This window comes from Hyla sarda, unplaced genomic scaffold (assembly GCF_029499605.1).
Source record: "Hyla sarda isolate aHylSar1 unplaced genomic scaffold, aHylSar1.hap1 scaffold_455, whole genome shotgun sequence".
NCBI lineage: Eukaryota > Metazoa > Chordata > Amphibia > Anura > Hylidae > Hyla > Hyla sarda.
The window spans coordinates 198,866-226,049 of record NW_026610468.1 but is presented as its reverse complement, the minus strand read 5'-3'; the positions used below and the strand labels follow the sequence as shown (position 1 = coordinate 226,049).

At 45.5% G+C, this 27,184-nt stretch overlaps 10 non-coding genes and 1 pseudogene across 10 annotated transcripts; all 11 read left to right on the top strand.

Annotated features, from left to right (window-relative positions):
• Window positions 1-530: 530 nt before the first annotated feature.
• LOC130335604 (U2 spliceosomal RNA) lies at window positions 531-721 on the top strand. Its single transcript, XR_008877203.1, has one exon. It is a non-coding gene; the product is annotated as a U2 spliceosomal RNA (small nuclear RNA).
• A 2,086-nt stretch (window positions 722-2,807) lies between these two features.
• On the top strand, window positions 2,808-2,998 carry LOC130335603 (U2 spliceosomal RNA). The gene has a single exon (XR_008877202.1). It is a non-coding gene; the product is annotated as a U2 spliceosomal RNA (small nuclear RNA).
• Window positions 2,999-5,083: 2,085 nt separating this feature from the next.
• On the top strand, window positions 5,084-5,274 carry LOC130335602 (U2 spliceosomal RNA). Its single transcript, XR_008877201.1, has one exon. It is a non-coding gene; the product is annotated as a U2 spliceosomal RNA (small nuclear RNA).
• A 2,082-nt stretch (window positions 5,275-7,356) lies between these two features.
• On the top strand, window positions 7,357-7,547 carry LOC130335601 (U2 spliceosomal RNA). The gene has a single exon (XR_008877200.1). It is a non-coding gene; the product is annotated as a U2 spliceosomal RNA (small nuclear RNA).
• A 2,097-nt stretch (window positions 7,548-9,644) lies between these two features.
• LOC130335600 (U2 spliceosomal RNA) lies at window positions 9,645-9,835 on the top strand. Its single transcript, XR_008877199.1, has one exon. It is a non-coding gene; the product is annotated as a U2 spliceosomal RNA (small nuclear RNA).
• A 2,093-nt stretch (window positions 9,836-11,928) lies between these two features.
• Window positions 11,929-12,119, top strand: LOC130335599 (U2 spliceosomal RNA). The gene has a single exon (XR_008877198.1). It is a non-coding gene; the product is annotated as a U2 spliceosomal RNA (small nuclear RNA).
• A 2,093-nt stretch (window positions 12,120-14,212) lies between these two features.
• On the top strand, window positions 14,213-14,403 carry LOC130335598 (U2 spliceosomal RNA). Its single transcript, XR_008877197.1, has one exon. It is a non-coding gene; the product is annotated as a U2 spliceosomal RNA (small nuclear RNA).
• A 2,085-nt stretch (window positions 14,404-16,488) lies between these two features.
• On the top strand, window positions 16,489-16,679 carry LOC130335597 (U2 spliceosomal RNA). Its single transcript, XR_008877196.1, has one exon. It is a non-coding gene; the product is annotated as a U2 spliceosomal RNA (small nuclear RNA).
• A 2,096-nt stretch (window positions 16,680-18,775) lies between these two features.
• Window positions 18,776-18,966, top strand: LOC130335594 (U2 spliceosomal RNA). The gene has a single exon (XR_008877194.1). It is a non-coding gene; the product is annotated as a U2 spliceosomal RNA (small nuclear RNA).
• A 2,082-nt stretch (window positions 18,967-21,048) lies between these two features.
• LOC130335654 (U2 spliceosomal RNA) lies at window positions 21,049-21,181 on the top strand (annotated as a pseudogene).
• A 5,038-nt stretch (window positions 21,182-26,219) lies between these two features.
• LOC130335628 (U2 spliceosomal RNA) lies at window positions 26,220-26,410 on the top strand. Its single transcript, XR_008877224.1, has one exon. It is a non-coding gene; the product is annotated as a U2 spliceosomal RNA (small nuclear RNA).
• The last annotated feature ends 774 nt before the right edge of the window (window positions 26,411-27,184 follow it).

Here is a 27,184-nt window from a genome sequence, read left to right as displayed (position 1 = left end):
CCTAGAACCTTCACAGCAGCGACAGCTTTATGAGGAGCATCAGCACTGCTCTGCCTGAGCAGAACCATCACCGCCATAGGTTGTCAAATAACCCGGATTTAACCCACACAGGTAAGTCCAATGGGGTGCAGGCATGTCCTCTATGCTTACAGCTTCCCGTGGGTGTTGGTTTGATACCGTTTGGGGACAGCCAAGGAGGCATCTGCAGGCAACAAAGGTAGGTGTGTGCTTGTGTGTGTGTTTCCTATGCAGATCCTAAGCCCAGTGTCACATGCAAGTAGGAGGAGTAAGAAGGGTTCCTGGCAAATCCGGGTTATGGATTGCATTTAAAAAGGCCCCGTGGGAGTGCAATGGGCCCCTGTCTTGCTGCTTAGCAATAATGGTATGGGTTTAGGTTCTGCTGTGTGTACTGGTGGTTGACTGCCCCCCAGCCCAGAGTGTGCATGGAAAATTGTCTGGCAGCCTCCCTGACAGCAAGCAGTGATAGTGCCCATGAAGGGGACCTTGTTGGGCCCGCCCCTTTCACGGTTATCGCTTCTCGGCCTTTTGGCTAAGATCAAGTGTAGTATCTGTTCTTATCAGTTTAATATCTGATACGTCCCCTATCTGGGGACCATATATTAAATGGATTTTTGAGAACGGGGGCCGATTTCGAAGCTTGCTTCCGTCGCCCTATGCATTGACCCGATATGGCAGTATCTTCGGGTACAGTGCACCACCCCCTTACAGGGTTAAAAAGAAAGATTCCTACTTTCATTGCTACCTGCTTGCTGGCTAGCCAGCTAGCCAGCCCTGTGGGCCTTGCTGCTGCTGCAGCCAAAAAACAAAAGGTGGTGCTGCTGCTGCTTCTGCTGCTTCTGCTTCTGCTTGTGTCTGGCCCCTGTTGGAGCGTCCAGGCACAGGACTTCTGCTGCTGCTGACTAAATGGCCTCCTTAATTGGATCATTTGAGTAGCCAGCACACCTGTGCAGGTAGGGCATGACATGATAGGCAGCTGCCTTGATAGCGGGTGGGTGCTGAATGTTCCTAATTGACAAAATAAGATTAATGCTTATGAAGAAATATAAAATCTCATCCCTTCCCCAATATCGCGCCACACCCCTACCCCTTAATTCCCTGGTTGAACGTGATGGACATATGTCTTTTTTCGACCGTACTAACTATGTAACTATGTAACATAACATGGGGGGGGGGGGGGGGGGGGGTCTCCTGGCTGTTCACACAGGTGTGTCATTGCTGTACATTGACCATGCATTGCTTCTGTGGTATTGCAAAGGCAAAGACAAATGCTTCCAGCCATCCATTGCACTAATGGATTGGTCATCAGCTGGCTGTCTATGTCCCGCATCAATATAGACCAAAGTACAGAGGGTTAGGCTATGCTATTGTGCACCTACCTGATGCATCAGAAGGTGCGAGGCCCTTGCTAAATTCTGTGCACAGACTTTGAGATCTATGCTTTAGACTGTATCTAAACCTGCTCCAACATGGACTGACATTCTGGCCTACTTTCAGCCGATGCGACTTGTCTGTCGCTGAACAGTCGCTTTTTATGTATTCAGCACCTATGTATAATGTTGTAAAAATGCTCTAGAAGCTAAAGTCGCAGAAATGTCACACATATTTGGCCTGCAACTTTCTGTGCGACAAATTCAGACAGGAAAAATCAGTATAAATCCTTAGAAAATTATCCCCCAGTGTCTCCATCTGCTGGCGGTATTGAATAAGCATTGCTGCACTGATGGGGTATGCATTAGACGAAAAAAAAGAAGAAAAAGAAGAATAATACGCCCAGAAAAGAGGCGAAAAGGAGAAAAACGTAAAAAAACGTGAAAAAAAAGTAAGAGGAAGAGAAGGGAAAAAAAGGTGGAAATGGGTTTAAAAGTGATTTCGGCGGAGAAATATATATATATATATATATATATATATATATATGCGCACACACACACATAGATATAAACGTATTCTCCGTTGAGATATTGCAGCCGCTGCTGTGTCCAGGCCCAGGAGCCTTAGCACTGTGCTGTGATGTCACTCAATACCACTGACATCACTAGGTGTAAACAACATCTCTCCTTTGCTGTGTATGTGACTATGGAGCTGTTTGGTGATGTCGTCTATTACGGCCTTCATAGAAGCAACAGGAGATTGTTGCATCCATCTTGAACCCTCAGAACTACAGTGCTATGATGTCACTCACTTCCACAGGCCTTGCAGAGTGTAAACAACAACAACCCAGCTTTGTTGTGTATGTAACCAAAGGGATTTGTGATGTCACCTAGAACCTTCACAGCAGCGACAGCTTTATGAGGAGCATCAGCACTGCTCTGCCTGAGCAGAACCATCACCGCCATAGGTTGTCAAATAACCCGGATTTAACCCACACAGGTAAGTCCAATGGGGTGCAGGCATGTCCTCTATGCTTACAGCTTCCCGTGGGTGTTGGTTTGATACCGTTTGGGGACAGCCAAGGAGGCATCTGCAGGCAACAAAGGTAGGTGTGTGCTTGTGTGTGTGTTTCCTATGCAGATCCTAAGCCCAGTGTCACATGCAAGTAGGAGGAGTAAGAAGGGTTCCTGGCAAATCCGGGTTATGGATTGCATTTAAAAAGGCCCCGTGGGAGTGCAATGGGCCCCTGTCTTGCTGCTTAGCAATAATGGTATGGGTTTAGGTTCTGCTGTGTGTACTGGTGGTTGACTGCCCCCCAGCCCAGAGTGTGCATGGAAAATTGTCTGGCAGCCTCCCTGACAGCAAGCAGTGATAGTGCCCATGAAGGGGACCTTGTTGGGCCCGCCCCTTTCACGGTTATCGCTTCTCGGCCTTTTGGCTAAGATCAAGTGTAGTATCTGTTCTTATCAGTTTAATATCTGATACGTCCCCTATCTGGGGACCATATATTAAATGGATTTTTGAGAACGGGGGCCGATTTCGAAGCTTGCTTCCGTCGCCCTATGCATTGACCCGATATGGCAGTATCTTCGGGTACAGTGCACCACCCCCTTACAGGGTTAAAAAGAAAGATTCCTACTTTCATTGCTACCTGCTTGCTGGCTAGCCAGCTAGCCAGCCCTGTGGGCCTTGCTGCTGCTGCAGCCAAAAAACAAAAGGTGGTGCTGCTGCTGCTTCTGCTGCTTCTGCTTCTGCTTGTGTCTGGCCCCTGTTGGAGCGTCCAGGCACAGGACTTCTGCTGCTGCTGACTAAATGGCCTCCTTAATTGGATCATTTGAGTAGCCAGCACACCTGTGCAGGTAGGGCATGACATGATAGGCAGCTGCCTTGATAGCGGGTGGGTGCTGAATGTTCCTAATTGACAAAATAAGATTAATGCTTATGAAGAAATATAAAATCTCATCCCTTCCCCAATATCGCGCCACACCCCTACCCCTTAATTCCCTGGTTGAACGTGATGGACATATGTCTTTTTTCGACCGTAGTAACTATGTAACATAACATGGGGGGGGGGGGGGGGGGTCTCCTGGCTGTTCACACAGGTGTGTCATTGCTGTACATTGACCATGCATTGCTTCTGTGGTATTGCAAAGGCAAAGACAAATGCTTCCAGCCATCCATTGCACTAATGGATTGGTCATCAGCTGGCTGTCTATGTCCCGCATCAATATAGACCAAAGTACAGAGGGTTAGGCTATGCTATTGTGCACCTACCTGATGCATCAGAAGGTGCGAGGCCCTTGCTAAATTCTGTGCACAGACTTTGAGATCTATGCTTTAGACTGTATCTAAACCTGCTCCAACATGGACTGACATTCTGGCCTACTTTCAGCCGATGCGACTTGTCTGTCGCTGAACAGTCGCTTTTTATGTATTCAGCACCTATGTATAATGTTGTAAAAATGCTCTAGAAGCTAAAGTCGCAGAAATGTCACACATATTTGGCCTGCAACTTTCTGTGCGACAAATTCAGACAGGAAAAATCAGTATAAATCCTTAGAAAATTATCCCCCAGTGTCTCCATCTGCTGGCGGTATTGAATAAGCATTGCTGCACTGATGGGGTATGCATTAGACGAAAAAAAAGAAGAAAAAGAAGAATAATACGCCCAGAAAAGAGGCGAAAAGGAGAAAAACGTAAAAAAACGTGAAAAAAAAGTAAGAGGAAGAGAAGGGAAAAAAAGGTGGAAATGGGTTTAAAAGTGATTTCGGCGGAGAAATATATATATATATATATATATATATATATATATATATATATATGCGCACACACACACATAGATATAAACGTATTCTCCGTTGAGATATTGCAGCCGCTGCTGTGTCCAGGCCCAGGAGCCTTAGCACTGTGCTGTGATGTCACTCAATACCACTGACATCACTAGGTGTAAACAACATCTCTCCTTTGCTGTGTATGTGACTATGGAGCTGTTTGGTGATGTCGTCTATTACGGCCTTCATAGAAGCAACAGGAGATTGTTGCATCCATCTTGAACCCTCAGAACTACAGTGCTATGATGTCACTCACTTCCACAGGCCTTGCAGAGTGTAAACAACAACAACCCAGCTTTGTTGTGTATGTAACCAAAGGGATTTGTGATGTCACCTAGAACCTTCACAGCAGCGACAGCTTTATGAGGAGCATCAGCACTGCTCTGCCTGAGCAGAACCATCACCGCCATAGGTTGTCAAATAACCCGGATTTAACCCACACAGGTAAGTCCAATGGGGTGCAGGCATGTCCTCTATGCTTACAGCTTCCCGTGGGTGTTGGTTTGATACCGTTTGGGGACAGCCAAGGAGGCATCTGCAGGCAACAAAGGTAGGTGTGTGCTTGTGTGTGTGTTTCCTATGCAGATCCTAAGCCCAGTGTCACATGCAAGTAGGAGGAGTAAGAAGGGTTCCTGGCAAATCCGGGTTATGGATTGCATTTAAAAAGGCCCCGTGGGAGTGCAATGGGCCCCTGTCTTGCTGCTTAGCAATAATGGTATGGGTTTAGGTTCTGCTGTGTGTACTGGTGGTTGACTGCCCCCCAGCCCAGAGTGTGCATGGAAAATTGTCTGGCAGCCTCCCTGACAGCAAGCAGTGATAGTGCCCATGAAGGGGACCTTGTTGGGCCCGCCCCTTTCACGGTTATCGCTTCTCGGCCTTTTGGCTAAGATCAAGTGTAGTATCTGTTCTTATCAGTTTAATATCTGATACGTCCCCTATCTGGGGACCATATATTAAATGGATTTTTGAGAACGGGGGCCGATTTCGAAGCTTGCTTCCGTCGCCCTATGCATTGACCCGATATGGCAGTATCTTCGGGTACAGTGCACCACCCCCTTACAGGGTTAAAAAGAAAGATTCCTACTTTCATTGCTACCTGCTTGCTGGCTAGCCAGCTAGCCAGCCCTGTGGGCCTTGCTGCTGCTGCAGCCAAAAAACAAAAGGTGGTGCTGCTGCTGCTTCTGCTGCTTCTGCTTCTGCTTGTGTCTGGCCCCTGTTGGAGCGTCCAGGCACAGGACTTCTGCTGCTGCTGACTAAATGGCCTCCTTAATTGGATCATTTGAGTAGCCAGCACACCTGTGCAGGTAGGGCATGACATGATAGGCAGCTGCCTTGATAGCGGGTGGGTGCTGAATGTTCCTAATTGACAAAATAAGATTAATGCTTATGAAGAAATATAAAATCTCATCCCTTCCCCAATATCGCGCCACACCCCTACCCCTTAATTCCCTGGTTGAACGTGATGGACATATGTCTTTTTTCGACCGTACTAACTATGTAACTATGTAACATAACATGGGGGGGTCTCCTGGCTGTTCACACAGGTGTGTCATTGCTGTACATTGACCATGCATTGCTTCTGTGGTATTGCAAAGGCAAAGACAAATGCTTCCAGCCATCCATTGCACTAATGGATTGGTCATCAGCTGGCTGTCTATGTCCCGCATCAATATAGACCAAAGTACAGAGGGTTAGGCTATGCTATTGTGCACCTACCTGATGCATCAGAAGGTGCGAGGCCCTTGCTAAATTCTGTGCACAGACTTTGAGATCTATGCTTTAGACTGTATCTAAACCTGCTCCAACATGGACTGACATTCTGGCCTACTTTCAGCCGATGCGACTTGTCTGTCGCTGAACAGTCGCTTTTTATGTATTCAGCACCTATGTATAATGTTGTAAAAATGCTCTAGAAGCTAAAGTCGCAGAAATGTCACACATATTTGGCCTGCAACTTTCTGTGCGACAAATTCAGACAGGAAAAATCAGTATAAATCCTTAGAAAATTATCCCCCAGTGTCTCCATCTGCTGGCGGTATTGAATAAGCATTGCTGCACTGATGGGGTATGCATTAGACGAAAAAAAAGAAGAAAAAGAAGAATAATACGCCCAGAAAAGAGGCGAAAAGGAGAAAAACGTAAAAAAACGTGAAAAAAAAGTAAGAGGAAGAGAAGGGAAAAAAAGGTGGAAATGGGTTTAAAAGTGATTTCGGCGGAGAAATATATATATATATATATATATATATATATATATATATATATATGCGCACACACACACATAGATATAAACGTATTCTCCGTTGAGATATTGCAGCCGCTGCTGTGTCCAGGCCCAGGAGCCTTAGCACTGTGCTGTGATGTCACTCAATACCACTGACATCACTAGGTGTAAACAACATCTCTCCTTTGCTGTGTATGTGACTATGGAGCTGTTTGGTGATGTCGTCTATTACGGCCTTCATAGAAGCAACAGGAGATTGTTGCATCCATCTTGAACCCTCAGAACTACAGTGCTATGATGTCACTCACTTCCACAGGCCTTGCAGAGTGTAAACAACAACAACCCAGCTTTGTTGTGTATGTAACCAAAGGGATTTGTGATGTCACCTAGAACCTTCACAGCAGCGACAGCTTTATGAGGAGCATCAGCACTGCTCTGCCTGAGCAGAACCATCACCGCCATAGGTTGTCAAATAACCCGGATTTAACCCACACAGGTAAGTCCAATGGGGTGCAGGCATGTCCTCTATGCTTACAGCTTCCCGTGGGTGTTGGTTTGATACCGTTTGGGGACAGCCAAGGAGGCATCTGCAGGCAACAAAGGTAGGTGTGTGCTTGTGTGTGTGTTTCCTATGCAGATCCTAAGCCCAGTGTCACATGCAAGTAGGAGGAGTAAGAAGGGTTCCTGGCAAATCCGGGTTATGGATTGCATTTAAAAAGGCCCCGTGGGAGTGCAATGGGCCCCTGTCTTGCTGCTTAGCAATAATGGTATGGGTTTAGGTTCTGCTGTGTGTACTGGTGGTTGACTGCCCCCCAGCCCAGAGTGTGCATGGAAAATTGTCTGGCAGCCTCCCTGACAGCAAGCAGTGATAGTGCCCATGAAGGGGACCTTGTTGGGCCCGCCCCTTTCACGGTTATCGCTTCTCGGCCTTTTGGCTAAGATCAAGTGTAGTATCTGTTCTTATCAGTTTAATATCTGATACGTCCCCTATCTGGGGACCATATATTAAATGGATTTTTGAGAACGGGGGCCGATTTCGAAGCTTGCTTCCGTCGCCCTATGCATTGACCCGATATGGCAGTATCTTCGGGTACAGTGCACCACCCCCTTACAGGGTTAAAAAGAAAGATTCCTACTTTCATTGCTACCTGCTTGCTGGCTAGCCAGCTAGCCAGCCCTGTGGGCCTTGCTGCTGCTGCAGCCAAAAAACAAAAGGTGGTGCTGCTGCTGCTTCTGCTGCTTCTGCTTCTGCTTGTGTCTGGCCCCTGTTGGAGCGTCCAGGCACAGGACTTCTGCTGCTGCTGACTAAATGGCCTCCTTAATTGGATCATTTGAGTAGCCAGCACACCTGTGCAGGTAGGGCATGACATGATAGGCAGCTGCCTTGTAAGCGGGTGGGTGCTGAATGTTCCTAATTGACAAAATAAGATTAATGCTTATGAAGAAATATAAAATCTCATCCCTTCCCCAATATCGCGCCACACCCCTACCCCTTAATTCCCTGGTTGAACGTGATGGACATATGTCTTTTTTCGACCGTACTAACTATGTAACTATGTAACATAACATGGGGGGGGGGGGGGGGGGGGTCTCCTGGCTGTTCACACAGGTGTGTCATTGCTGTACATTGACCATGCATTGCTTCTGTGGTATTGCAAAGGCAAAGACAAATGCTTCCAGCCATCCATTGCACTAATGGATTGGTCATCAGCTGGCTGTCTATGTCCCGCATCAATATAGACCAAAGTACAGAGGGTTAGGCTATGCTATTGTGCACCTACCTGATGCATCAGAAGGTGCGAGGCCCTTGCTAAATTCTGTGCACAGACTTTGAGATCTATGCTTTAGACTGTATCTAAACCTGCTCCAACATGGACTGACATTCTGGCCTACTTTCAGCCGATGCGACTTGTCTGTCGCTGAACAGTCGCTTTTTATGTATTCAGCACCTATGTATAATGTTGTAAAAATGCTCTAGAAGCTAAAGTCGCAGAAATGTCACACATATTTGGCCTGCAACTTTCTGTGCGACAAATTCAGACAGGAAAAATCAGTATAAATCCTTAGAAAATTATCCCCCAGTGTCTCCATCTGCTGGCGGTATTGAATAAGCATTGCTGCACTGATGGGGTATGCATTAGACGAAAAAAAAGAAGAAAAAGAAGAATAATACGCCCAGAAAAGAGGCGAAAAGGAGAAAAACGTAAAAAAACGTGAAAAAAAAGTAAGAGGAAGAGAAGGGAAAAAAAGGTGGAAATGGGTTTAAAAGTGATTTCGGCGGAGAAATATATATATATATATATATATATATATATATATATATATATATATGCGCACACACACACATAGATATAAACGTATTCTCCGTTGAGATATTGCAGCCGCTGCTGTGTCCAGGCCCAGGAGCCTTAGCACTGTGCTGTGATGTCACTCAATACCACTGACATCACTAGGTGTAAACAACATCTCTCCTTTGCTGTGTATGTGACTATGGAGCTGTTTGGTGATGTCGTCTATTACGGCCTTCATAGAAGCAACAGGAGATTGTTGCATCCATCTTGAACCCTCAGAACTACAGTGCTATGATGTCACTCACTTCCACAGGCCTTGCAGAGTGTAAACAACAACAACCCAGCTTTGTTGTGTATGTAACCAAAGGGATTTGTGATGTCACCTAGAACCTTCACAGCAGCGACAGCTTTATGAGGAGCATCAGCACTGCTCTGCCTGAGCAGAACCATCACCGCCATAGGTTGTCAAATAACCCGGATTTAACCCACACAGGTAAGTCCAATGGGGTGCAGGCATGTCCTCTATGCTTACAGCTTCCCGTGGGTGTTGGTTTGATACCGTTTGGGGACAGCCAAGGAGGCATCTGCAGGCAACAAAGGTAGGTGTGTGCTTGTGTGTGTGTTTCCTATGCAGATCCTAAGCCCAGTGTCACATGCAAGTAGGAGGAGTAAGAAGGGTTCCTGGCAAATCCGGGTTATGGATTGCATTTAAAAAGGCCCCGTGGGAGTGCAATGGGCCCCTGTCTTGCTGCTTAGCAATAATGGTATGGGTTTAGGTTCTGCTGTGTGTACTGGTGGTTGACTGCCCCCCAGCCCAGAGTGTGCATGGAAAATTGTCTGGCAGCCTCCCTGACAGCAAGCAGTGATAGTGCCCATGAAGGGGACCTTGTTGGGCCCGCCCCTTTCACGGTTATCGCTTCTCGGCCTTTTGGCTAAGATCAAGTGTAGTATCTGTTCTTATCAGTTTAATATCTGATACGTCCCCTATCTGGGGACCATATATTAAATGGATTTTTGAGAACGGGGGCCGATTTCGAAGCTTGCTTCCGTCGCCCTATGCATTGACCCGATATGGCAGTATCTTCGGGTACAGTGCACCACCCCCTTACAGGGTTAAAAAGAAAGATTCCTACTTTCATTGCTACCTGCTTGCTGGCTAGCCAGCTAGCCAGCCCTGTGGGCCTTGCTGCTGCTGCAGCCAAAAAACAAAAGGTGGTGCTGCTGCTGCTTCTGCTGCTTCTGCTTCTGCTTGTGTCTGGCCCCTGTTGGAGCGTCCAGGCACAGGACTTCTGCTGCTGCTGACTAAATGGCCTCCTTAATTGGATCATTTGAGTAGCCAGCACACCTGTGCAGGTAGGGCATGACATGATAGGCAGCTGCCTTGATAGCGGGTGGGTGCTGAATGTTCCTAATTGACAAAATAAGATTAATGCTTAGGAAGAAATATAAAATCTCATCCCTTCCCCAATATCGCGCCACACCCCTACCCCTTAATTCCCTGGTTGAACGTGATGGACATATGTCTTTTTTCGACCGTACTAACTATGTAACTATGTAACATAACATGGGGGGGGGGGGGGGTCTCCTGGCTGTTCACACAGGTGTGTCATTGCTGTACATTGACCATGCATTGCTTCTGTGGTATTGCAAAGGCAAAGACAAATGCTTCCAGCCATCCATTGCACTAATGGATTGGTCATCAGCTGGCTGTCTATGTCCCGCATCAATATAGACCAAAGTACAGAGGGTTAGGCTATGCTATTGTGCACCTACCTGATGCATCAGAAGGTGCGAGGCCCTTGCTAAATTCTGTGCACAGACTTTGAGATCTATGCTTTAGACTGTATCTAAACCTGCTCCAACATGGACTGACATTCTGGCCTACTTTCAGCCGATGCGACTTGTCTGTCGCTGAACAGTCGCTTTTTATGTATTCAGCACCTATGTATAATGTTGTAAAAATGCTCTAGAAGCTAAAGTCGCAGAAATGTCACACATATTTGGCCTGCAACTTTCTGTGCGACAAATTCAGACAGGAAAAATCAGTATAAATCCTTAGAAAATTATCCCCCAGTGTCTCCATCTGCTGGCGGTATTGAATAAGCATTGCTGCACTGATGGGGTATGCATTAGACGAAAAAAAAGAAGAAAAAGAAGAATAATACGCCCAGAAAAGAGGCGAAAAGGAGAAAAACGTAAAAAAACGTGAAAAAAAAGTAAGAGGAAGAGAAGGGAAAAAAAGGTGGAAATGGGTTTAAAAGTGATTTCGGCGGAGAATATATATATATATATATATATATATATATATATATATATATATATATGCGCACACACACACATAGATATAAACGTATTCTCCGTTGAGATATTGCAGCCGCTGCTGTGTCCAGGCCCAGGAGCCTTAGCACTGTGCTGTGATGTCACTCAATACCACTGACATCACTAGGTGTAAACAACATCTCTCCTTTGCTGTGTATGTGACTATGGAGCTGTTTGGTGATGTCGTCTATTACGGCCTTCATAGAAGCAACAGGAGATTGTTGCATCCATCTTGAACCCTCAGAACTACAGTGCTATGATGTCACTCACTTCCACAGGCCTTGCAGAGTGTAAACAACAACAACCCAGCTTTGTTGTGTATGTAACCAAAGGGATTTGTGATGTCACCTAGAACCTTCACAGCAGCGACAGCTTTATGAGGAGCATCAGCACTGCTCTGCCTGAGCAGAACCATCACCGCCATAGGTTGTCAAATAACCCGGATTTAACCCACACAGGTAAGTCCAATGGGGTGCAGGCATGTCCTCTATGCTTACAGCTTCCCGTGGGTGTTGGTTTGATACCGTTTGGGGACAGCCAAGGAGGCATCTGCAGGCAACAAAGGTAGGTGTGTGCTTGTGTGTGTGTTTCCTATGCAGATCCTAAGCCCAGTGTCACATGCAAGTAGGAGGAGTAAGAAGGGTTCCTGGCAAATCCGGGTTATGGATTGCATTTAAAAAGGCCCCGTGGGAGTGCAATGGGCCCCTGTCTTGCTGCTTAGCAATAATGGTATGGGTTTAGGTTCTGCTGTGTGTACTGGTGGTTGACTGCCCCCCAGCCCAGAGTGTGCATGGAAAATTGTCTGGCAGCCTCCCTGACAGCAAGCAGTGATAGTGCCCATGAAGGGGACCTTGTTGGGCCCGCCCCTTTCACGGTTATCGCTTCTCGGCCTTTTGGCTAAGATCAAGTGTAGTATCTGTTCTTATCAGTTTAATATCTGATACGTCCCCTATCTGGGGACCATATATTAAATGGATTTTTGAGAACGGGGGCCGATTTCGAAGCTTGCTTCCGTCGCCCTATGCATTGACCCGATATGGCAGTATCTTCGGGTACAGTGCACCACCCCCTTACAGGGTTAAAAAGAAAGATTCCTACTTTCATTGCTACCTGCTTGCTGGCTAGCCAGCTAGCCAGCCCTGTGGGCCTTGCTGCTGCTGCAGCCAAAAAACAAAAGGTGGTGCTGCTGCTGCTTCTGCTGCTTCTGCTTCTGCTTGTGTCTGGCCCCTGTTGGAGCGTCCAGGCACAGGACTTCTGCTGCTGCTGACTAAATGGCCTCCTTAATTGGATCATTTGAGTAGCCAGCACACCTGTGCAGGTAGGGCATGACATGATAGGCAGCTGCCTTGATAGCGGGTGGGTGCTGAATGTTCCTAATTGACAAAATAAGATTAATGCTTATGAAGAAATATAAAATCTCATCCCTTCCCCAATATCGCGCCACACCCCTACCCCTTAATTCCCTGGTTGAACGTGATGGACATATGTCTTTTTTCGACCGTACTAACTATGTAACTATGTAACATAACATGGGGGGGGGGGGGGGGTCTCCTGGCTGTTCACACAGGTGTGTCATTGCTGTACATTGACCATGCATTGCTTCTGTGGTATTGCAAAGGCAAAGACAAATGCTTCCAGCCATCCATTGCACTAATGGATTGGTCATCAGCTGGCTGTCTATGTCCCGCATCAATATAGACCAAAGTACAGAGGGTTAGGCTATGCTATTGTGCACCTACCTGATGCATCAGAAGGTGCGAGGCCCTTGCTAAATTCTGTGCACAGACTTTGAGATCTATGCTTTAGACTGTATCTAAACCTGCTCCAACATGGACTGACATTCTGGCCTACTTTCAGCCGATGCGACTTGTCTGTCGCTGAACAGTCGCTTTTTATGTATTCAGCACCTATGTATAATGTTGTAAAAATGCTCTAGAAGCTAAAGTCGCAGAAATGTCACACATATTTGGCCTGCAACTTTCTGTGCGACAAATTCAGACAGGAAAAATCAGTATAAATCCTTAGAAAATTATCCCCCAGTGTCTCCATCTGCTGGCGGTATTGAATAAGCATTGCTGCACTGATGGGGTATGCATTAGACGAAAAAAAAGAAGAAAAAGAAGAATAATACGCCCAGAAAAGAGGCGAAAAGGAGAAAAACGTAAAAAAACGTGAAAAAAAAGTAAGAGGAAGAGAAGGCAAAAAAAGGTGGAAATGGGTTTAAAAGTGATTTCGGCGGAGAAATATATATATATATATATATATATATATATATATATATATATATATGCGCACACACACACATAGATATAAACGTATTCTCCGTTGAGATATTGCAGCCGCTGCTGTGTCCAGGCCCAGGAGCCTTAGCACTGTGCTGTGATGTCACTCAATACCACTGACATCACTAGGTGTAAACAACATCTCTCCTTTGCTGTGTATGTGACTATGGAGCTGTTTGGTGATGTCGTCTATTACGGCCTTCATAGAAGCAACAGGAGATTGTTGCATCCATCTTGAACCCTCAGAACTACAGTGCTATGATGTCACTCACTTCCACAGGCCTTGCAGAGTGTAAACAACAACAACCCAGCTTTGTTGTGTATGTAACCAAAGGGATTTGTGATGTCACCTAGAACCTTCACAGCAGCGACAGCTTTATGAGGAGCATCAGCACTGCTCTGCCTGAGCAGAACCATCACCGCCATAGGTTGTCAAATAACCCGGATTTAACCCACACAGGTAAGTCCAATGGGGTGCAGGCATGTCCTCTATGCTTACAGCTTCCCGTGGGTGTTGGTTTGATACCGTTTGGGGACAGCCAAGGAGGCATCTGCAGGCAACAAAGGTAGGTGTGTGCTTGTGTGTGTGTTTCCTATGCAGATCCTAAGCCCAGTGTCACATGCAAGTAGGAGGAGTAAGAAGGGTTCCTGGCAAATCCGGGTTATGGATTGCATTTAAAAAGGCCCCGTGGGAGTGCAATGGGCCCCTGTCTTGCTGCTTAGCAATAATGGTATGGGTTTAGGTTCTGCTGTGTGTACTGGTGGTTGACTGCCCCCCAGCCCAGAGTGTGCATGGAAAATTGTCTGGCAGCCTCCCTGACAGCAAGCAGTGATAGTGCCCATGAAGGGGACCTTGTTGGGCCCGCCCCTTTCACGGTTATCGCTTCTCGGCCTTTTGGCTAAGATCAAGTGTAGTATCTGTTCTTATCAGTTTAATATCTGATACGTCCCCTATCTGGGGACCATATATTAAATGGATTTTTGAGAACGGGGGCCGATTTCGAAGCTTGCTTCCGTCGCCCTATGCATTGACCCGATATGGCAGTATCTTCGGGTACAGTGCACCACCCCCTTACAGGGTTAAAAAGAAAGATTCCTACTTTCATTGCTACCTGCTTGCTGGCTAGCCAGCTAGCCAGCCCTGTGGGCCTTGCTGCTGCTGCAGCCAAAAAACAAAAGGTGGTGCTGCTGCTGCTTCTGCTGCTTCTGCTTCTGCTTGTGTCTGGCCCCTGTTGGAGCGTCCAGGCACAGGACTTCTGCTGCTGCTGACTAAATGGCCTCCTTAATTGGATCATTTGAGTAGCCAGCACACCTGTGCAGGTAGGGCATGACATGATAGGCAGCTGCCTTGATAGCGGGTGGGTGCTGAATGTTCCTAATTGACAAAATAAGATTAATGCTTATGAAGAAATATAAAATCTCATCCCTTCCCCAATATCGCGCCACACCCCTACCCCTTAATTCCCTGGTTGAACGTGATGGACATATGTCTTTTTTCGACCGTACTAACTATGTAACTATGTAACATAACATGGGGGGGGGTCTCCTGGCTGTTCACACAGGTGTGTCATTGCTGTACATTGACCATGCATTGCTTCTGTGGTATTGCAAAGGCAAAGACAAATGCTTCCAGCCATCCATTGCACTAATGGATTGGTCATCAGCTGGCTGTCTATGTCCCGCATCAATATAGACCAAAGTACAGAGGGTTAGGCTATGCTATTGTGCACCTACCTGATGCATCAGAAGGTGCGAGGCCCTTGCTAAATTCTGTGCACAGACTTTGAGATCTATGCTTTAGACTGTATCTAAACCTGCTCCAACATGGACTGACATTCTGGCCTACTTTCAGCCGATGCGACTTGTCTGTCGCTGAACAGTCGCTTTTTATGTATTCAGCACCTATGTATAATGTTGTAAAAATGCTCTAGAAGCTAAAGTCGCAGAAATGTCACACATATTTGGCCTGCAACTTTCTGTGCGACAAATTCAGACAGGAAAAATCAGTATAAATCCTTAGAAAATTATCCCCCAGTGTCTCCATCTGCTGGCGGTATTGAATAAGCATTGCTGCACTGATGGGGTATGCATTAGACGAAAAAAAAGAAGAAAAAGAAGAATAATACGCCCAGAAAAGAGGCGAAAAGGAGAAAAACGTAAAAAAACGTGAAAAAAAAGTAAGAGGAAGAGAAGGGAAAAAAAGGTGGAAATGGGTTTAAAAGTGATTTCGGCGGAGAATATATATATATATATATATATATATATATATATATATATATATATATGCGCACACACACACATAGATATAAACGTATTCTCCGTTGAGATATTGCAGCCGCTGCTGTGTCCAGGCCCAGGAGCCTTAGCACTGTGCTGTGATGTCACTCAATACCACTGACATCACTAGGTGTAAACAACATCTCTCCTTTGCTGTGTATGTGACTATGGAGCTGTTTGGTGATGTCGTCTATTACGGCCTTCATAGAAGCAACAGGAGATTGTTGCATCCATCTTGAACCCTCAGAACTACAGTGCTATGATGTCACTCACTTCCACAGGCCTTGCAGAGTGTAAACAACAACAACCCAGCTTTGTTGTGTATGTAACCAAAGGGATTTGTGATGTCACCTAGAACCTTCACAGCAGCGACAGCTTTATGAGGAGCATCAGCACTGCTCTGCCTGAGCAGAACCATCACCGCCATAGGTTGTCAAATAACCCGGATTTAACCCACACAGGTAAGTCCAATGGGGTGCAGGCATGTCCTCTATGCTTACAGCTTCCCGTGGGTGTTGGTTTGATACCGTTTGGGGACAGCCAAGGAGGCATCTGCAGGCAACAAAGGTAGGTGTGTGCTTGTGTGTGTGTTTCCTATGCAGATCCTAAGCCCAGTGTCACACAAGTAGGAGGAGTAAGAAGGGTTCCTGGCAAATCCGGGTTATGGATTGCATTTAAAAAGGCCCCGTGGGAGTGCAATGGGCCCCTGTCTTGCTGCTTAGCAATAATGGTATGGGTTTAGGTTCTGCTGTGTGTACTGGTGGTTGACTGCCCCCCAGCCCAGAGTGTGCATGGAAAATTGTCTGGCAGCCTCCCTGACAGCAAGCAGTGATAGTGCCCATGAAGGGGACCTTGTTGGGCCCGCCCCTTTCACGGTTATCGCTTCTCGGCCTTTTGGCTAAGATCAAGTGTAGTATCTGTTCTTATCAGTTTAATATCTGATACGTCCCCTATCTGGGGACCATATATTAAATGGATTTTTGAGAACGGGGGCCGATTTCGAAGCTTGCTTCCGTCGCCCTATGCATTGACCCGATATGGCAGTATCTTCGGGTACAGTGCACCACCCCCTTACAGGGTTAAAAAGAAAGATTCCTACTTTCATTGCTACCTGCTTGCTGGCTAGCCAGCTAGCCAGCCCTGTGGGCCTTGCTGCTGCTGCAGCCAAAAAACAAAAGGTGGTGCTGCTGCTGCTTCTGCTGCTTCTGCTTCTGCTTGTGTCTGGCCCCTGTTGGAGCGTCCAGGCACAGGACTTCTGCTGCTGCTGACTAAATGGCCTCCTTAATTGGATCATTTGAGTAGCCAGCACACCTGTGCAGGTAGGGCATGACATGATAGGCAGCTGCCTTGATAGCGGGTGGGTGCTGAATGTTCCTAATTGACAAAATAAGATTAATGCTTATGAAGAAATATAAAATCTCATCCCTTCCCCAATATCGCGCCACACCCCTACCCCTTAATTCCCTGGTTGAACGTGATGGACATATGTCTTTTTTCGACCGTACTAACTATGTAACTATGTAACATAACATGGGGGGGGGGGGGTCTCCTGGCTGTTCACACAGGTGTGTCATTGCTGTACATTGACCATGCATTGCTTCTGTGGTATTGCAAAGGCAAAGACAAATGCTTCCAGCCATCCATTGCACTAATGGATTGGTCATCAGCTGGCTGTCTATGTCCCGCATCAATATAGACCAAAGTACAGAGGGTTAGGCTATGCTATTGTGCACCTACCTGATGCATCAGAAGGTGCGAGGCCCTTGCTAAATTCTGTGCACAGACTTTGAGATCTATACTTTAGACTGTATCTAAACCTGCTCCAACATGGACTGACATTCTGGCCTACTTTCAGCCGATGCGACTTGTCTGTCGCTGAACAGTCGCTTTTTATGTATTCAGCACCTATGTATAATGTTGTAAAAATGCTCTAGAAGCTAAAGTCGCAGAAATGTCACACATATTTGGCCTGCAACTTTCTGTGCGACAAATTCAGACAGGAAAAATCAGTATAAATCCTTAGAAAATTATCCCCCAGTGTCTCCATCTGCTGGCGGTATTGAATAAGCATTGCTGCACTGATGGGGTATGCATTAGACGAAAAAAAAGAAGAAAAAGAAGAATAATACGCCCAGAAAAGAGGCGAAAAGGAGAAAAACGTAAAAAAACGTGAAAAAAAAGTAAGAGGAAGAGAAGGGAAAAAAAGGTGGAAATGGGTTTAAAAGTGATTTCGGCGGAGAAATATATATATATATATATATATATATATATATATATATATATATATATATATGCGCACACACACACATAGATATAAACGTATTCTCCGTTGAGATATTGCAGCCGCTGCTGTGTCCAGGCCCAGGAGCCTTAGCACTGTGCTGTGATGTCACTCAATACCACTGACATCACTAGGTGTAAACAACATCTCTCCTTTGCTGTGTATGTGACTATGGAGCTGTTTGGTGATGTCGTCTATTACGGCCTTCATAGAAGCAACAGGAGATTGTTGCATCCATCTTGAACCCTCAGAACTACAGTGCTATGATGTCACTCACTTCCACAGGCCTTGCAGAGTGTAAACAACAACAACCCAGCTTTGTTGTGTATGTAACCAAAGGGATTTGTGATGTCACCTAGAACCTTCACAGCAGCGACAGCTTTATGAGGAGCATCAGCACTGCTCTGCCTGAGCAGAACCATCACCGCCATAGGTTGTCAAATAACCCGGATTTAACCCACACAGGTAAGTCCAATGGGGTGCAGGCATGTCCTCTATGCTTACAGCTTCCCGTGGGTGTTGGTTTGATACCGTTTGGGGACAGCCAAGGAGGCATCTGCAGGCAACAAAGGTAGGTGTGTGCTTGTGTGTGTGTTTCCTATGCAGATCCTAAGCCCAGTGTCACATGCAAGTAGGAGGAGTAAGAAGGGTTCCTGGCAAATCCGGGTTATGGATTGCATTTAAAAAGGCCCCGTGGGAGTGCAATGGGCCCCTGTCTTGCTGCTTAGCAATAATGGTATGGGTTTAGGTTCTGCTGTGTGTACTGGTGGTTGACTGCCCCCCAGCCCAGAGTGTGCATGGAAAATTGTCTGGCAGCCTCCCTGACAGCAAGCAGTGATAGTGCCCATGAAGGGGACCTTGTTGGGCCCGCCCCTTTCACGGTTATCGCTTCTCGGCCTTTTGGCTAAGATCAAGTGTAGTATCTGTTCTTATCAGTTTAATATCTGATACGTCCCCTATCTGGGGACCATATATTAAATGGATTTTTGAGAACGGGGGCCGATTTCGAAGCTTGCTTCCGTCGCCCTATGCATTGACCCGATATGGCAGTATCTTCGGGTACAGTGCACCACCCCCTTACAGGGTTAAAAAGAAAGATTCCTACTTTCATTGCTACCTGCTTGCTGGCTAGCCAGCTAGCCAGCCCTGTGGGCCTTGCTGCTGCTGCAGCCAAAAAACAAAAGGTGGTGCTGCTGCTGCTTCTGCTGCTTCTGCTTCTGCTTGTGTCTGGCCCCTGTTGGAGCGTCCAGGCACAGGACTTCTGCTGCTGCTGACTAAATGGCCTCCTTAATTGGATCATTTGAGTAGCCAGCACACCTGTGCAGGTAGGGCATGACATGATAGGCAGCTGCCTTGATAGCGGGTGGGTGCTGAATGTTCCTAATTGACAAAATAAGATTAATGCTTATGAAGAAATATAAAATCTCATCCCTTCCCCAATATCGCGCCACACCCCTACCCCTTAATTCCCTGGTTGAACGTGATGGACATATGTCTTTTTTCGACCGTACTAACTATGTAACTATGTAACATAACATGGGGGGGGGTCTCCTGGCTGTTCACACAGGTGTGTCATTGCTGTACATTGACCATGCATTGCTTCTGTGGTATTGCAAAGGCAAAGACAAATGCTTCCAGCCATCCATTGCACTAATGGATTGGTCATCAGCTGGCTGTCTATGTCCCGCATCAATATAGACCAAAGTACAGAGGGTTAGGCTATGCTATTGTGCACCTACCTGATGCATCAGAAGGTGCGAGGCCCTTGCTAAATTCTGTGCACAGACTTTGAGATCTATGCTTTAGACTGTATCTAAACCTGCTCCAACATGGACTGACATTCTGGCCTACTTTCAGCCGATGCGACTTGTCTGTCGCTGAACAGTCGCTTTTTATGTATTCAGCACCTATGTATAATGTTGTAAAAATGCTCTAGAAGCTAAAGTCGCAGAAATGTCACACATATTTGGCCTGCAACTTTCTGTGCGACAAATTCAGACAGGAAAAATCAGTATAAATCCTTAGAAAATTATCCCCCAGTGTCTCCATCTGCTGGCGGTATTGAATAAGCATTGCTGCACTGATGGGGTATGCATTAGACGAAAAAAAAGAAGAAAAAGAAGAATAATACGCCCAGAAAAGAGGCGAAAAGGAGAAAAACGTAAAAAAACGTGAAAAAAAAGTAAGAGGAAGAGAAGGCAAAAAAAGGTGGAAATGGGTTTAAAAGTGATTTCGGCGGAGAAATATATATATATATATATATATATATATATATATATATATATGCGCACACACACACATAGATATAAACGTATTCTCCGTTGAGATATTGCAGCCGCTGCTGTGTCCAGGCCCAGGAGCCTTAGCACTGTGCTGTGATGTCACTCAATACCACTGACATCACTAGGTGTAAACAACATCTCTCCTTTGCTGTGTATGTGACTATGGAGCTGTTTGGTGATGTCGTCTATTACGGCCTTCATAGAAGCAACAGGAGATTGTTGCATCCATCTTGAACCCTCAGAACTACAGTGCTATGATGTCACTCACTTCCACAGGCCTTGCAGAGTGTAAACAACAACAACCCAGCTTTGTTGTGTATGTAACCAAAGGGATTTGTGATGTCACCTAGAACCTTCACAGCAGCGACAGCTTTATGAGGAGCATCAGCACTGCTCTGCCTGAGCAGAACCATCACCGCCATAGGTTGTCAAATAACCCGGATTTAACCCACACAGGTAAGTCCAATGGGGTGCAGGCATGTCCTCTATGCTTACAGCTTCCCGTGGGTGTTGGTTTGATACCGTTTGGGGACAGCCAAGGAGGCATCTGCAGGCAACAAAGGTAGGTGTGTGCTTGTGTGTGTGTTTCCTATGCAGATCCTAAGCCCAGTGTCACATGCAAGTAGGAGGAGTAAGAAGGGTTCCTGGCAAATCCGGGTTATGGATTGCATTTAAAAAGGCCCCGTGGGAGTGCAATGGGCCCCTGTCTTGCTGCTTAGCAATAATGGTATGGGTTTAGGTTCTGCTGTGTGTACTGGTGGTTGACTGCCCCCCAGCCCAGAGTGTGCATGGAAAATTGTCTGGCAGCCTCCCTGACAGCAAGCAGTGATAGTGCCCATGAAGGGGACCTTGTTGGGCCCGCCCCTTTCACGGTTATCGCTTCTCGGCCTTTTGGCTAAGATCAAGTGTAGTAATACAGGAGATCTGGTCAGAAGGTACTCGGGTACCCCTCTCCTCGGCCTTGTGGGATCGCCCAGGTTTATTGCCTGGGCTTCACCCACTTGTTGCTATTGGGGAGAGGGCCTAGTCCCAGGGTAACGAGTAGCGATCGCCTCTCAAGACCTTCGGGTGGAGAGAGGTTAGAACCATGGATGATGATCCGGATCCAGGTTCTGTGCCGGCATACGCAAGGATCAAAAACACCGTGAGAGTCATTCTCACGGATGATACCAAAAGGGCGGACGATTTGAAATTCGTAGTAGAGGACGTGCTCGGAGGAGTTTTCGGAATACAGAAGGGCGAGATATTGGCAATCCAGGACTACCCGAAGCGTAAAATTTTTGATGTGACGTTCACACAAAATGGCATCCACAGAGATTTTGTTACCAGAGCTGCTGCGAGTAAAGACAAAAAGCTTCAGGGTGTCCGGATTATTGAGCACGTTCTAGACGATATTAAGCTGGTGGTAGTAAAGATGTATTCCCCTTTCGCCAACCTACACGATGTTGAGTTGTTTTTACAAGTCTATTTTAGTAAGGTTGAGTGCAGAGGAAAAATCATGAACAGCTGTGGCATCTGGACATCTAAGTGGAGATTTCAGGTTACATGCAAAAAAGATGACAGATTGCCAGGGGGAATACAACTACCACCAGCTCGTTTTAAAATAAATAATATGTGTGGCGACCTCTTTTATGCGGGGATGCCAAGCTACTGCAGGAAGTGTCACAGATATGGACACACAAAAGAAAACTGTGAAAGTACATGCAAAAAATGTGGTAGCACACAGCACGAGACAGAGAAATGCACAAGAGGAGGGAGGTGCAATTTCTGTCAACAATTCGGTCACCTTTTCTCCTCTTGTCCCCACAGACATAGGACGGAGCAGCAGTGGCAACCCTGGAGGCAGCAAGGACAGCAACCGGGACACCAGCCGAGGCAAGCAGAGCCAGTGATTACCCCCCCACAAGAGGTAAGCGGTGAGATGGAGAAGGAGAAAGACCCCCCTCAGGCAAAAGGAGGGGACCCTAAAGAGCAGAGGATGGCCAAAAAACGTGCAAGTGGTGAAAAAACTGGCCCCCAGGAGCATGCTGGGTTAAGAGAGGAGCGGACGGCGGCCGAATCCGCTCCTCAGCAACCTCTGGCTCAGGGTCCCCCTGAGAGCGATGATCCGGGTGGAGAGGTGAAGGTTAAAAGGCGGAGGGGCTCCAGAAGACTCTATTCGGAGGCGGTCCAGGGGGAGCCGATGGAAGTACCTGCGGATGCAGGGAACCCAAGTGACGTTCCTCCACAGGTCCCCATAGGGGATACCCCCCCTCCTCCCTGCCAGGAGGAGGTTTCAGGGGTGACCGTCTCTGAGGTACCAGAGACGGAACTAAGTGAACACCCGACCCCTATGGAGGGGCAAGAGGTGGAAGAACCCAATGAGTCTGGAGCCCTGATTGCCAGGATGCCCGAGAACAACTATGCCTCAATCATGATGGAGGAGGGGGGTCGGCTGAGTGATGGTGCCTCCTCTCCTGCTTCCTCTATGCGTACAGTTGAGTCAGATTTTGGGGGGTATGAGGCTTCGGAGGGGGAATCAGAGGTGTAAGACGTTTTCTTGTACATTCCCATGGCTGAGTTGTCCGGTCTGTCCTTGAATGTGAGAAGTGTGAGCGCCAGAGTAAGAAGGGTTGCCCTATTTAATTACTTGTCGGTTTTTGCTGCTTCCGTCCTTTTCCTGCAGGAATGTGGCATCCCGCACAGATTAAATTATAAAGAATATGAAGATGATTGGGTGCACGGTCCATCAGTCTGGTCTGGATCAAATGAGTCCAGATCAGCAGGGGTCGCCATACTTTTTAAAGGGAACGTTTTAATTGAGAGTTTTAACGAAATTTTACCAGGCAGAATTTTATTGGTCAGCGCTTTTATTAATGGTATTAAATGGCAGTTTTTAAATTTTTATGGTTCTCCTGATAAGAATGAAAGAATAAAAATGTTGGAGATTTTACCCCTTTTTATTAACAATTCTAGTCCTCTTGTTTTATCAGGTGATTTTAATTGTATTTTAAGGGGAGAACGCCGTTTTTCGAACGCAGTGAGTAGGAACTATGATAAGACGTCTTTTATGTTAAAAAACTTGATTTTAGATTTTAATCTCACTGATGTTTTTAAAAAATGTAATTTTAACGTACCAGAGGAAGACGGTGTTACCTGGAGCAATGCAAGCTGTAGCTCCAGGATAGATTTTATTTTTTGTTCTTATCAAGTACTGCCTTTTAACTGTGATCTTTTTACCAATGTTTTTTCTGACCATAAATTATTGTATTTTAAAGTTAAAAGTGATTTTAAAAGGAGAACTGGTAGGAATGCCTGGAAGTTAAACGTGTCCCTTTTAGAAGATCCGCAGGTTTTATCAGATTTTATCACCTTTTACAAGGAATGCAGACGAGTAAAAGACCCCAACACTCCCACCAGTATCTGGTGGGAAAAAATGAAACTAAAAATAAAAGAATTTTTTATCCGTGTTGGGGTTAGGAAAGCTAAAGAAAAACGTGAATTTTATAATATCCTAAATACTCGTCTGCAAACCCTGTACAAATTCAGAGCACATGGGATGGAGGTGGAGAAGGAGGTACATGATCTTAAAAAAGAAATAACTAAGTGCCTGGAGCAGAAAGGAAAAGAAATTATCTTTAGGTCTCGAATACAGCATCTTGAGGAAAACGAGACCTGCTCCAGGTATTTTTTTAAGAAAATACATGAAAATAGAAGGTTAATAGAAAACATTGAAGGAGTGAATGATGTACAGGGTATTTTAAAAAAGGTGCAAGAGTTTTATGCGGATCTTTTTAATGTAAAACACATTGATGAATGTTTTATGAATGACTCGTTAAAGGAGATCACCAATTTTTTAGATCCTGTCTCACAGTCTTTTTTATTGCAGAATATTTCAGAGCAGGAGATTTTAGAGACCGTCAAGAGTTTTAAAACAGGTAAAGTGCCTGGGCCGGATGGTATACCCATTGAATTTTATGTTACTTTTTATGGTATTTTAAAAGAAGATTTGTTCTCCCTTTTTACGGAAGTCTTTAGGTCTAAAATCCTCCCAGGCTCATGGAAGAAGGGTGATGTCTCCCTGCTATTCAAAAAGGGAGACCGGTCGGAACTCAAAAACTGGAGACCAATCACCCTTCTGAACTGCGACTATAAAATAATGGCGAAACTGTGTGCTAACCGCTTAAAGAACGTAATCCATAAAATAATTCATACAAACCAAGTCTGTGGGGTGCCTGGGAGGAGTTTATGGGAGAACCTAAACCTTTTAAAGGATGTAATTAGCGACACCAAATTAAGAAAAGGAAAGCTGGCGGTTTTATCCATAGATTTTGAAAAAGCTTTCGACAGGGTGTCACATTTTTATCTTTTTAAGGTTTTAGAGAAAATGGGTATACCTGATGGCTTTTTATTGTCTCTTAGAGCTTTTTATGATAACTGTACTAGTAAAATTTTAGTAAATGGTTTTAAGACACAGGGCGTGATTTTAAATTCCGGAGTGAAGCAGGGGTGTCCCTTGTCCCCACTACTCTTCATTTGCGCAATAGAGCCTCTTTTATGTACAATACGAAAGGATAAGCAGATCCATGGAGTCCCCCTGCCAGGAGGAGGGGGACTAGAGGCGAAGGTAGTGGGGTACATGGACGATGTTGCGGTGTTTTGCAGGGACACCCCATCGCTTCAGAAGACGCTAAAACAGATTCAATATTTTAATTGTGCCTCCGGTTTTAAAGTCAATTTTAACAAAAGTAACATTTTAAACATAGGCGGAATGCCTTTGTATGATGTGCCCGTCCCTGTGTCTGAGTCGGTGCAGATTTTAGGTGTCTCCTTTGACGAGTCTAATAATGGTTTTAATAGCTGGGACTTGGTGGCTCAGAAAATAAATAAGAAAATATGTATGTGGAACATGCGAGAACTTACAATGGAAGGGAAGGTTTTAATTACAAAAATGGTGCTTTTACCTATTTTATTGTATTTAAGTCTGGTTTTCCCACCCCCCGAAATGGTTCTAAAGAAAATAACAAAAGCTTGTTTTACTTTCTTTTGGAGTTCTAAGAGCGAAAAATTAAAGAGACAAATTGTGATAAAACCGAACTCCAGGGGCGGTAAGGATTTTCCAGATTTTAAAGCTTTCCTTTTAATAAAGTTTTTTAGCATGTGTTTTACTACTGTTTTTAAAGATAGCTACTGGTCTTATTTTGTTCGTTTTAATACTGGTTATTTTATGCGGAGGAACGGCTGGTTTTCTACAGTTTTAAGTTGCCCTTATTCTTTGAATTTACCCCCTCAATACATGATTTTAGGAAAAATTTTAAACTTATATAATTTTAAAGGTAAAAGTGTTCAGGATCTGTGCAATAGCAAAAAACTACTAAAGGAAATAAAAGAAACCAGTACCGTGACTCCCATCAAAAATTTTAACGAACAGAAGTGTATACAGATTTGGAAGATGTTGAGTATTAATTATCTTTTTAATTCACAGAAGGACCTGGCCTGGAGCTGCGCACACGAGTGTCTTCCATGCCGGGCATTCCAGCACCGAAGAGGATTATCCAACTCTGCAACCTGCCCGAGGGAGGGATGCCGACAAGAGGAGACCGTGCACCATCTAATATGGACTTGTTTTTACTCGCAGAAAATATGGACAAAGATACTCCCTCTGGTAAAAAGGATAACTGGACTAAAAGACTTAAATATTGCAGTGGTTTTTTATGGTTGCCTGGAATGCCCAACACGGACTCAAGAGACTATTGCATGGAAGATCATAAACTGTGTGAAGGCAGCTCTGTGGAAGGCCAGGAATATTTTATTGTTCAAGCATGAGGTTTTATCTGTGAAGGACATTTTATCTATCTGTTTTTATGAAATGTACCAGTACTATCTTTTAGACAAGAAGAGATTTCCGCTTTTATCTAGAAAATGGTTTTTAAAAGAATGGAATTCTATCTTGTAAAGCCACCAAGTGCCCATTTTATGTTTTAATATGTTGTAAATATGTTATTTATATGTAACTGTATTTATTGACATATTTGCACAACTTTGTTAATATTATTTAATTTTTAATAAAGTTGCCCCCGTAAGGGTAGTCAAGTTAAAAAAAAATCTGTTCTTATCAGTTTAATATCTGATACGTCCCCTATCTGGGGACCATATATTAAATGGATTTTTGAGAACGGGGGCCGATTTCGAAGCTTGCTTCCGTCGCCCTATGCATTGACCCGATATGGCAGTATCTTCGGGTACAGTGCACCACCCCCTTACAGGGTTAAAAAGAAAGATTCCTACTTTCATTGCTACCTGCTTGCTGGCTAGCCAGCTAGCCAGCCCTGTGGGCCTTGCTGCTGCTGCTGCAGCCAAAAAACAAAAGGTGGTGCTGCTGCTGCTTCTGCTGCTTCTGCTTCTGCTTGTGTCTGGCCCCTGTTGGAGCGTCCAGGCACAGGACTTCTGCTGCTGCTGACTAAATGGCCTCCTTAATTGGATCATTTGAGTAGCCAGCACACCTGTGCAGGTAGGGCATGACATGATAGGCAGCTGCCTTGATAGCGGGTGGGTGCTGAATGTTCCTAATTGACAAAATAAGATTAATGCTTATGAAGAAATATAAAATCTCATCCCTTCCCCAATATCGCGCCACACCCCTACCCCTTAATTCCCTGGTTGAACGTGATGGACATATGTCTTTTTTCGACCGTACTAACTATGTAACTATGTAACATAACATGGGGGGGGGGGGGGGTCTCCTGGCTGTTCACACAGGTGTGTCATTGCTGTACATTGACCATGCATTGCTTCTGTGGTATTGCAAAGGCAAAGACAAATGCTTCCAGCCATCCATTGCACTAATGGATTGGTCATCAGCTGGCTGTCTATGTCCCGCATCAATATAGACCAAAGTACAGAGGGTTAGGCTATGCTATTGTGCACCTACCTGATGCATCAGAAGGTGCGAGGCCCTTGCTAAATTCTGTGCACAGACTTTGAGATCTATGCTTTAGACTGTATCTAAACCTGCTCCAACATGGACTGACA